Genomic DNA, 11,142 nt, shown 5'->3' on the forward strand with positions numbered 1-11,142 from the left:
GATATATGTTCTGTTGGGTAAACTTAGAGTAACTTGACTGGTCCAAGGCTCCAGGAAGCTGGGAAGAGCAGCCTCCAGCTACTTTTGCCTTTGTGATGTAGGCAGACCTGGCACTACCTTGTCTCCAGACCAGCACCTGGGCAGGAAGTGAAGTCTCAGCACTGGGGTAACTTGGGTGGTTTTTTCACCTTATTGTCCTCATGTGTGCATTTATGACACATAATAATTAGGCAACTATCTGAAATGGAGGGAAGGAGAGAAGAGATTGTGTATTAAAGAGGTTGGAGAGGATTGCAGTTCTCAGGGTTTTTTCCATTTGCTTTTCCAGGAGTTAATACCCAACCTGATGACATGGCCCAGGGGGAAGGGCAGTACAGTCACCCAGCCAGGCTTCAAACTTGACATTTCAGTCAATATTTATTGGCTTCTTGCTGTGTGCTCCACCCTGTGCTTGGTGCTGTAGAGGAGACTGAAGGAGGGAATGTGATCCTTTTCTTTTTTTCTTTTTCTTTTTTCTTTTATAGCTTTTTATTTACAAGATATATGCATGGGTAATTTTTCAGCATTGACAATTGCAAAATCTTTTGTTTCAATTTTTCCCTCCTTCCCCTCACGCCCTCTCCCAGATAGCAGGTAGATAAATACATGTTAAATATGTTAAAATATGTATTAGTTACAATACATGTCTATATAGTTATTTTGTTGCGCAAGAAGAATCAGACTTTGAAATAATGTACAATTAACTCGTGAAGGAAACCAAAAATGTAGGCGGACAAAAACAGAGGGATTGGAAATGTTATGTAGTTCACACTCATCTCCCAGAGTTCTTTTGCTTGGTGGAGCTGGTTCTATTCATTATTGAACAAATGGAACTGATTTGGTTTATCTCATTGTTGAAGATGGCCACGTCCATCAGAATTGATCATCTTTCTGAAATCATCCTGCTGGTCATTTCTTACAGAACAATAATATTCCATAATATTCATATACCACAATTTACCCAATCATTCTCCAATCAATGGGCATCCACTCAGTTTCCAGTTTCTGGCCACTACAAAGAGGGCTGCTACAAACATTTTTGCACATACAGGTCCCTTTCCCTCCTTTAAGATCTCTTTGAGATATAAGCCCAGTAGTAACACTGCTGGATCAAAAGGTATGCATAGTTTGATAACTTTTTGAGCATAGTTCCAAATTGTTCTCCAGAATGGCTGAATGTATTCACAATTCCACCAACAATGCATCAGTGTCCCAGTTTTCCCACATCCCCTCCAACATTCTGAGTTATCATCTCTGAGAGGTATGTAATGGTATCTCAGAGTTGTCTTAATTTTCATTTCTCTGATTAATAATGACTTGGAGCATCTTTTCATATGGTTAGAGATAGTTTCAATTTTTTCATCTGAAAATTGTCTGTTCATATCCTTTGACCATTTATCAATTGGAGAATGGCTTGATTTCTTATGAATTAGAGTCAATTCTCTATATATTTTGGAAATGAGGTCTTTGTCAGAACCTTTGACTGTAAAAATGTTTTCCCACTTTATCTCCTCCCTTCTAATCTTGTCTGTATTAATTTTGTTTGTACAAAAGCTTTTTAGTTTGATATAACCAAAATTTTCTATTTTGTGATCAATAATCTCTAGTTCTTCTTTGGTCACAAATTCCTTCTTCCTCTACAGGTCTGAGAGGTAAACTATCCTATGTTCTTCTAATTTATTTATAATCTCATTCTTTATGCCTAGATCATGAACTCATTTTGGTGGTCCTTTTCTTTGGAGAATTCAGTCTTCTTGAAATGATAATTCAACAAAATTCATTTACCCAAACATTGTTTTAAGAAACTATGAGAGATGAAATAGAGAGATGAAAAAAGAATCAGGAAGGCTCGAGTACAAGTTCTTCTGACACACATTGGCTGTGTGACCCTGAGCTGGTCACTTCTCTCACTGCCCCAGGCACAGAGAAGCTGTTGAATAGAGATGGTAAAGGGGATTTCCTCCTTGGTAGTTCCTCATATCCATGACTTGACAGAGACAGCCTTTAAAAAAATTTACAAGATGTTATTCAAGGTGTTAGAGATTGTTGTTGTTTGGTCATTTTAATCACGTCTGATACTTTGTAACCTCATATGGGGGTTTCTTGGTAAAGATACTGTAATGGTTTTCTATTTCTTTCTTCAACTCATTTTATAGATGAGGAACATCTAATAGGGTGAAGTAATTTCCCTGGGATTGCATAGCTAGCAAGAATCTTCTTGACTCTATTTACTAATATACCACCTTTGTGCCCCTGAATTTGGCTTTGAAGAATAAAAAGTTGATAAAGGGATAGACTAGTGCTTGGGATATCATTTTAGATGATAGCGACCACATGAACAAAGATGATAGAAAGGAATGTTTTGGTCTGAGTGGGGAACAATGAGGAAATCAACCTTGTCATGTGGGGATAGTGAGGGACTGGCTGGGACCAAACATTATGCTGGGCAGTGAGAAGCCAATTAGGAATTGTGAGCAGAATATGGTGAGCAGTCTGGTCTGCTATGGGATCTAGTCTTGTGTATCGATAAGGGGAAAAGATAGTGGCTAAGATGGATGATAATTAGCTCCTTAAAGAAAGATGGAAAGTTGGAGATTGCATTATGTTAGAAAAAAATTTGGATTTGGGGTCTGAGGATCAGGATTAAAATTCTGGTTTTGCTACTTATTAATTAGATGACCTTGGACAAATCATTTAGCCTCAGGGTCATAGTTTCCTCATCTATGACATGAAGCAGACAAAGTGATCTGAAGTCCTGTTCAGCTCATTTGATAAATTCAGAAAGGAGAAAATACTTATCTTTCCAAAAGTTCACTTCTGTTCTTGAAGTCTGACTTGCTCCTTTTCCCAAGAGGAAATCTGGAGTAGATGTAAAAGAATGAGGTTTTCTCAATCTGTAAAGATGAAAGCAGAGGAGGAGCTGGGATCAGTCTCTAAATTGTGTAAAAAAAGGAAGGAGGGAACATAGCAGTCTTGATAATCAAATCTAAGACCATGAGGTTTAGAGGTGGGCTGGAGAGGCTTTGCAGCTTGAAAGAGGTAGAGTTGCCCTATTTGTTTATAAAAACCTTCATATGGTATGCAGTAATAACTTTATAAGAGACTTGGTATCCTGAAAGGAGGCATAGGGCAGAGACTTATGTTTATAAGTATCATTGGAGGCAATAGTATCAACTATGACTGAGAATGTATTCATTTCACCCAGCACATACTACATGCAATGCCTTATCAGGGGTTCTCAAACTACGGCCTGTGGGCCAGATGCGGCCTGCTGAGGACATTTATTTATGCGGCCGCCAGGTTATGGTAAATGGGCTGAGGGGTGGAGATAGAGTGTGAGCTTTTGTTTTTACTATAGTCCGGCCCTCCAACAGTCTGAGGGACAGTGAACTGGCCCCCTATTTAAAAAGTTAGAGGACCACTGCACCTAAACCAATGGGAGGGACAAAGATGAATGAGTCATGGACTCTATTTGCAATCTAGTTGGGAAGTTGACAGACTCATAAGCAGCTTAATTTTTGTTTTTTATATGTGAGAATATGAATCTTTATTAGAAATAACCTGCTTTGTTAAAAAAAGTATAAAGTCAGTTCAATATATTACTTTTTTTAAAAATTATTTTATTTTTAGAGTAAAACAATTATTTCCATAACATAGTATAATATAAAAAATGATTGCACATGAAAATGCAGATTTATTACCTGTAACTTGCCATTCCTTTAAAATATATAATAAAGTTATTATGCACATTTTTTCTTTTTTTTCTCCTTTTCTTCTTATACTCCCTCCAGCCCTAGAGATGGCTACCATTAGACAAAATAAATCTATGTCTATATGTAAAATTATTGTATGCATACTTCTATTTATTAATTCTTTCTCTGGATTTAAATCGTGTCATATGTTCTATGTAGTTAATTTGGGTATTTATTTATTTATTTATTTTTTAAATTTGAGTATTTATAATAGTCAAAATGACTTATTCATTCAAACTCATTCTTAAGACAATATTGCTATTACTGTCTACAATGTTCTCTTGGTTCTTTTCATTTTTCTCTTGATTATTTTGTGCAAGTCTTTATGTTTATTTAAGATAATGAAGTTCATTTCATCTCAATCATATATCATAATTTGTTTAGCCATTCTCCAATCGATAGGCATCTCTTCAGTTTCCAGTTCTTTGCCACCACAAAGAGAGCTGCAATAAACATTTTTAGAATTTATAAACACTTTAGAATATAAGGTTTATTTTTCTGTTTCCCTAAACATTTTTGGAAATGAACCTAGTAGTGGTATTGCTGGGTCAAAGGATATAGACAGTTTGATGGCTCTTTGGGTATGATTCCAGATTGTTTTACAAAATGATTGGATTAATTCACAAGTCTACCACCAATGAATCAGTGTTCCAATTTTTTTACATCCCCTCCAATATTTTTTACTTTCCCCTTCAATCATTTTAGCTAATCTAGTAGTTGTAAAATGATTATCTTAAGGTTGTTTAACTGTATATTTCTCTAATCAATAGTGACTGAGAGCATTTTTTCATATGATAAATTGTTTTGATTTCTTCATTGAAAACTGCTTGATTATATCTTCTGACCATTTCTCATTTTGGGAATAACTATTATATTTAAAGTTTTGGCAAGTTTATTTATATATTTGAGATATAAGACCTTTATCTGAGACACTGTCAACAAAATGCTTTCCCAAATATTTCTTTTTCTTCTAATCTTAGTCACATTTGTTTTACTTGTACAAACCCTTTTAAATGTAGTGTAATTGAAATTGTCTACTTTGTTCTCTATCTCTTGCTTATTCATAAATTGTTCACTTATCCATAAGCCTGATAATATGTTCCATGTTCTTCCAATTTTCTTGTAATATCTCTCTTTATATCTAGGTCATAACCATTTTGACTTTATCTTGATAAATGATGTAAGATATTAGTTCATGTCCAATTTCTGTCATACTGCTTTCCAGTATTCCTAATAATTTTGTTTTGTCAAATAATGAATTCTTATCCCCAAATCTAAAATCTTCACATTTGTCAAATACAAGGTTATTATATTTATTTGCTGCTATTATAAAATTTCTACTCTCTTTTATTAATCTATTTTTCTATTGCTTAAACAGTACTAGATAATTTTGATAATTGCTGCCTTAGAGGATAGTTTAAAATTTGGTACTGCTAAATATCCTTTCTCTACACTTAAAAATATTACTTCCTTTGATATTGTTGAATTTTTGTTCTTCCAAATGAATTTTGCTATTATTTTTTCTAATTAAATAAAATAGGTTTTTTAAAAAAATAATTTACTTATCTTAGTAACAAGTAGAATATTATTAGTAGCATCCAAGGAACATACAAAGTACTATGAGGGTCTGGAGGGAGACAAAATTGAATTTGATTGAGGGATTAGGGCAAGCTTCAAGGAAAAGGGAACAACTTTTTTGGGGGGGGGCTCAAAATTCTCCTCCATAAAATGAAGAATGTGGTTTCTGACTGAAGATCTCTCCATAAGCTTTAAAAATCTTATTGTGTCTACTTGTAAGGACAACTTGTTCCCAATAACTCTAGGCTATGTGGTATATTTGGTGATTCATGAAAATCCAAGAAGTGCCAAGCAACATTGTATGGCAGGGTATTGGAAAGTTGAATGCTTATTTGTTTATTTGCCAGCTATGTGACATTAAGAAAATCATGTGACTCTCTGTGATCCATTTTCCTCATCTTTAAAATAAGGAAATTAGACTAGATGATCTCCTAAGTCCCCTTTAGTTTCTATGAGTGTATTTTTAAAAAAGACAAGATGAACCATGTGGCTTAAGTGGGAGCCTTGATGAGAAGGTGACTCTAGATAGAAGCCAGGAAAATTCTACCTGCAAAAGAATTTTAATCTTTGCTGGACTTATGTACTATGAGATCTTTGGAAAACTACTCTGCCTCTATGACCCTTGATTTCTTTAAGTGCAAAATAAAAAAAAAAAAAAAAGAGAGAGATATTGCCCACTTAGCTGTCTGTGACATCGGAAAGGAGAGTGTATTAAAAGATCATAAGCCCTTCAGCAAATTAATGGTTTACCATCCAGCTCTGTGTCTTTGTCCAAAATTACTTATCCACAAAGCATTGTTCAGTTTTCCACATTTGTCCTGATGTCGATGATTCTGATGATTCCAAGCGACAACAGCAACAGTATAGAAGGTTATTATTTAAATTTTAGGATAATAGCCATTGCTGAATGGGATTTTCGAATTCATCTGGTCTAACAAACTTACTTTACAGATTAAGAAGCTGGGACCCAGTCTTTCCCAAGTGCTTTGCTCAAGTTTACCACCCCCCCCTCCCCAAAAGTAGCAGTTAGGGATTTGAACGCCAAATCTGGTTTTGTTTCCAGTAACTTTTCATTCTTTCTTTTCTGAAGCCTGATTTCTGCCCTTGTTCTAGGCCAAGGGAATGGAGTCCTTTTTTAAATCATGGGATTAAGAGCTGGACTACATCTCAGAGATTGTCTAATAATAGAAATCATTCTAATCCAACCCCTTCATTTTAAAGAGGAAGAAACTGATGCTTAATGAAAGAAAGCAAATGATCCAAGATTGAAACTTCATTGTGTACAATTTTTGGTGCCAAATTTTTAGAGGGTCACTGGTGAACTGGAACATGTCCAGAGAAGAATGAGCAAGTTTGGTGATTGTGCCTTGAAATCATGCCAGTGATCTCCTGCATATTTATGGCTAAGTGGAGAAGGGAAAGAATAAACATTTATATAGCACCTACTATATGCCAGGCACCATGCTAAGTGCTTTTACAAATATTATCTCATTTAATCCTCAAAACAACCCTGTAAAATAGGTGCTTTTATTATCCTGATTTTATAGTTGAGGAAATTGAGGCACTGAGACTCTGACCTGCCCAGGGTCACATAATTAGTGTCTGAGGCTAAATTTGAACTTGGACCCAGAGCTCATCTGCTATGCCCCCAACTGCTTTCTCGATTAAGTCAGGTCACCCTTTTATTTCTCACCTTTGCTTTATTTAAGATGCTTTTCCAGATTAATTATATCATTCTTAGAGAATGACCAGATTTTTTTTTAAAGGAGAAAGAAACAAGATGGGACTATAAGCGATACCATTCCCAAACAGACTGAAGGATGTGAGGAACTCACCTTGATGGATCCATCCTTCTATAGCTCCCAATCTGTGATCCTAGGTGTGACACTAGAATTAGATCTTGTTCATTGATGGAAAGGAAGCTGAATCTGGATTCAGGCCGCTTGGGTTTGAATCCTAACTCTCTCACAACTTAGATAAATCAATTTTCTTTCCTGCACTTTAGTTTCCTCACCAGGCCGTTTTAAGTCCCTGTAAATCTCTTGAATTCTCTACTCTCAAATTCTGGGCCTAAGCTTGATTCTGCCTTCTCTTTTGCCTGTGATTTTCTCTTTTGCCTTCTGGTTCCTTCTATCTGTTCACTCAACTGCTTTCATTTTTATTAAGCAATTTGTTCTCAAGCCTGCCAAGGGCTTATCAGTTTTAGCATATGTGTTCAGGCAAGCCAGACCCCATGACTTTGGGAAGAAGGAGGGGAAAGGGTTGGTTATTTTTTTTTTTTAAAGAAAGAAGGGGAAAAAAGAATGAATGAAAATCCCCAGTGAAGGGCAATAGAACCTGGCATTGAATGAAACGTGTCTGGGGCAGCGTTTCCTGAGTTGAGAGCAGGGGCCAAGGCTGCCAGGGTCACTGTGTGTATGTGTAAGGAAGGAGGGAGGGGGTGGATTTCAGGGTGATATGGAAGGCCAGGGCTGGGGTGTGACAATTCTGTCTTTCCCAAGGCTTAACTATTTAGGGAAATCACCATTTCTTTTCCCTCCCCCTCTTTTAAGTTTGTAACTAGAAAGGACCTCAGGGAAATTAGTCAAGTTGCTTCATTTAGAGATGAGAAAAATGAAATTCAGGGAGGTTGTGTCTTCCCCACAGCCACAAAAGTATTAAGGGTAGAGACTCCATAGCTAATATATTGTCCATGGTTTCATGTCTAGTCTATAGACACATTAATTCATGTGCTGTTTTATGGGTAAAATCATAGAACATCAGAGATGAAAGAGGTCTTAAAAGTCATTTGGTCTAATTCTCTTAATATTTTTATGAACGTAGTAAGGTTTTTGGAGAGAGACTGAGCTCTGGCAGTGAAGGATAATACATTCAGAGGTTTAATTTTTCTTTTGATTAGGTCTTGTGCTTTCCTGTCTTACTCTTTGCCTGTTCCTGAAATAATGTCTCCCACTCTTTTCCTGCTAAATTTCTATGTATTCTCTAAAGCTCAAATTAAATTCCACTTCTTCCTGTGTCTTTCCATGATTCTCTCCTGATTTGTATTAGAGTTATCTGTGCATGTTTTGTACAGATTATAAGCTCATTGAGGCATAAAAATGTTTCATTAAAATCTTGCTAATTTCCCAGTGTTTAGCTCAATGCTTGGTACACAGTCAATGCTTACTTCACATTTGTTGATCAATTGTTCAATGTTCATATTTTCTAAGGAAAACTGGGCTAACTCTTCTTCCCTCCTTGTTTCCCAGACACTAAGTTCTTGGGGCAAGGAGGAAGAGCTCTTTCCCTGGTCTCTCATACTCCACCTAGACAGAACTTTTCTTTATAATTGGTATGGAGATGGAAAATCATCAACTAATTAAACTGTTTAGTTCATTTGGGTCTCTCATTGGTAGGATTAATCTTATTTTTAGGTGGCACATTAAGTACAATTTACAGTACGCTATAAAGAACCTTGTCTCAAATGTCCCTTTTAACCAATACTTGAAATTCTATCATTCATTTAATTAAGGGTAAATATTGACCTTTTCAAATACACTTTTATCCTAATGTATGTGTTCTTGAAGTCATGAGACTTGAATTATAGTCTCAGATGTACCACTTATTTGCTGTATGATCTTGGACGAACCAGTTAACTCAGTTTCTCTTTCTGTAAAATGAGAAAAAGTGAGTTAGGTGATCTCCAAGATCTCTTCCAGCTCTAATGTTCTCCGATTTTGCAAATTCATAATTGGAGAGTATTGGTCCTGACCCACATGAAGGAGGTTAATGGGGAAGCTAAGAACTAGGAAGCAGCTTCCCTGATGGTAACCTGGACTTTGTGCTTCATCGGGGTGTGTGAGCTGTGGTGAGTTCTGAGACTATAGCCTGAGACTGGTGTTCTTCTATAAGGTAGCCCTTCCCTTTATTTCCATAACCCTGCCCATTCTTCTTCTTGGCCCTTGCCCCTATCTAGCAGCAGAGTCCTGAGGACAAGCCAGCTCCCTTCTCTGGGCTGTATTAGTGAGTGAAATGTCTTGGGACAGAGGCAGCCCCAATGGGCTTTTATCAGTAAAGCAAAGCGGGCAAAGATAAGCCTTCAAAGAAAACACGCTTTAAATACACCTTTAAAAGCCTTCAAAATGTAGTTTCATAAATGTTTGTGTTACTTGATTGATAGATAACACAGAGGAGTATTGCTGAACTATAGTCCAACTCAAGGCACCCAAACGGCATTGTATCCCTATCAGGAAAATGGATTACTTATTAATATGGACTGGGGACTAGAGGGTGGTTTTTGTCACCTTTATGACTAATCTTAGCTATACAGTTTTGACCTCAGGGACTCCTCCCTACACCTTTTTTTTTTTGAAACGCCACCCTCTTTCCTAAGATTCCCAGGCTTTGGGGACCAGAGAAATAATATGATTTCCCTATTTTTAAATGAGTTCTAATTCTTCCCAAGAAATTTCTAGCCACAATAACCTCTTTCAAATGACTTCAACTGAAAATCAAGCCCAATTTAATCCATCTGAAATGGGACAGTCCTCTGGAAGATACGGATTTCCTACTCCAGGGATCATATAATTTTAGAATGAGAAGGGACTAGACAGTCCAGCTAATCTGATCTTTCTTTGAGTAAGAATACCTTTATAATATTTGAAGACAATCACCACTTGAAGATTTCTATTGTTGAAGATCCAATTTGTTTTGAGACAGCTCATTTCACTTTTGGGTAGCCCTGATCATTAATTAGCTTGTTAGTACTCCCTTACTTTGAGCTGAAATCTATAGGACTTCTACCCATTGCTCCCAATTCTACCCTTTGAAACCAGGCAGAACAAATCCAAACTATCTTCTATAACAGCTGTTTTTCAAGTATTTGAAGACAGTTATTCAATATTCTATTTCTTTTCAGCATCCCCAGGTCTATTAAACCTTCCCATGTCATTGTCCTGGCATGGTGGAAAATGCTCTGGATTGGACATTAGGGAAAGTAGGTTCAAGTCCCTGATTCTGCTTCTTCAGAATTGTGTGACTTTGACCAACTCTTATCTCTAGATTTTGGCTTCTTATGCTATTATATTAGACAGTTTTTAAGGTCCCTCATAACTCCAAGTCTGATTGATGAGAGAGAGAGAGAGAGAGAGAGAGAGAGAGAGAGAGAGAGAGAGAGAGAGAGAGAAAAGAAAAGAAAAGAGAAAGAGAGAGAGAGAGAGAGAGAGAGAGAGAGAGAGAGAGAGAGAGAGAGAGAGAGAGAGAGAGAGAGAGAGAGAGAGAAAGAAAGAAGAAGGAAGAGAGGGAGGGAGAGAGAGAGAGAAAGAGGATGTTGAGGATGACTGTAAACAATTTATGAGAAAAGCTTTGAAAACTGTAAAATACTTCACAAGTGCATGATATTAAAGGAAAAGCAGATGGAACATGGAAAAGCACTGGACTTGAAGAATCCTTTTCTCTTATTCGATCTCAGTTTCTACATCTGTGAGTATAATTAGAGAGCTGGACTCGGTGGTCTCCAAGCATCATATTTCAAGCAAGAGGGTTGACAGGTGCCAGCAGTTATGAGTGAACAAGGGGTTGGGAAAATTGGGAGGGGACTCAATGAGATCCAAATGAGTGTCAAATGAAAAGGCCTGCAGGGCAGGTGGGTTGCCATAGCTTCTTTGGAGTGCCTGAATCCAAATGCCTGAGATGGAAGTGGGAGACTGGTTGCAGGAGCAGTGACTCAGAAGGGGGGATTAAGAACAGATTAGGAGATAAAATGGAAGGAATGCTGGAATCTGACTTTGATTTC

General features: G+C 36.9%; 1 long non-coding RNA gene across 1 annotated transcript; it reads right to left on the reverse strand.

Annotated features, from left to right (window-relative positions):
• Positions 1–490: 490 nt before the first annotated feature.
• Positions 491–7,536, reverse strand: LOC141555700 (uncharacterized). The gene is made up of 3 exons (XR_012486298.1): positions 7,205–7,536; positions 2,835–2,933; positions 491–2,041 (listed from the first exon to the last, which is right to left on the reverse strand). It is a non-coding gene; the product is annotated as an uncharacterized LOC141555700 (long non-coding RNA).
• Positions 7,537–11,142: the final 3,606 nt, after the last annotated feature.

This window comes from Sminthopsis crassicaudata, chromosome 2, assembly GCF_048593235.1.
Source record: "Sminthopsis crassicaudata isolate SCR6 chromosome 2, ASM4859323v1, whole genome shotgun sequence".
NCBI lineage: Eukaryota > Metazoa > Chordata > Mammalia > Dasyuromorphia > Dasyuridae > Sminthopsis > Sminthopsis crassicaudata.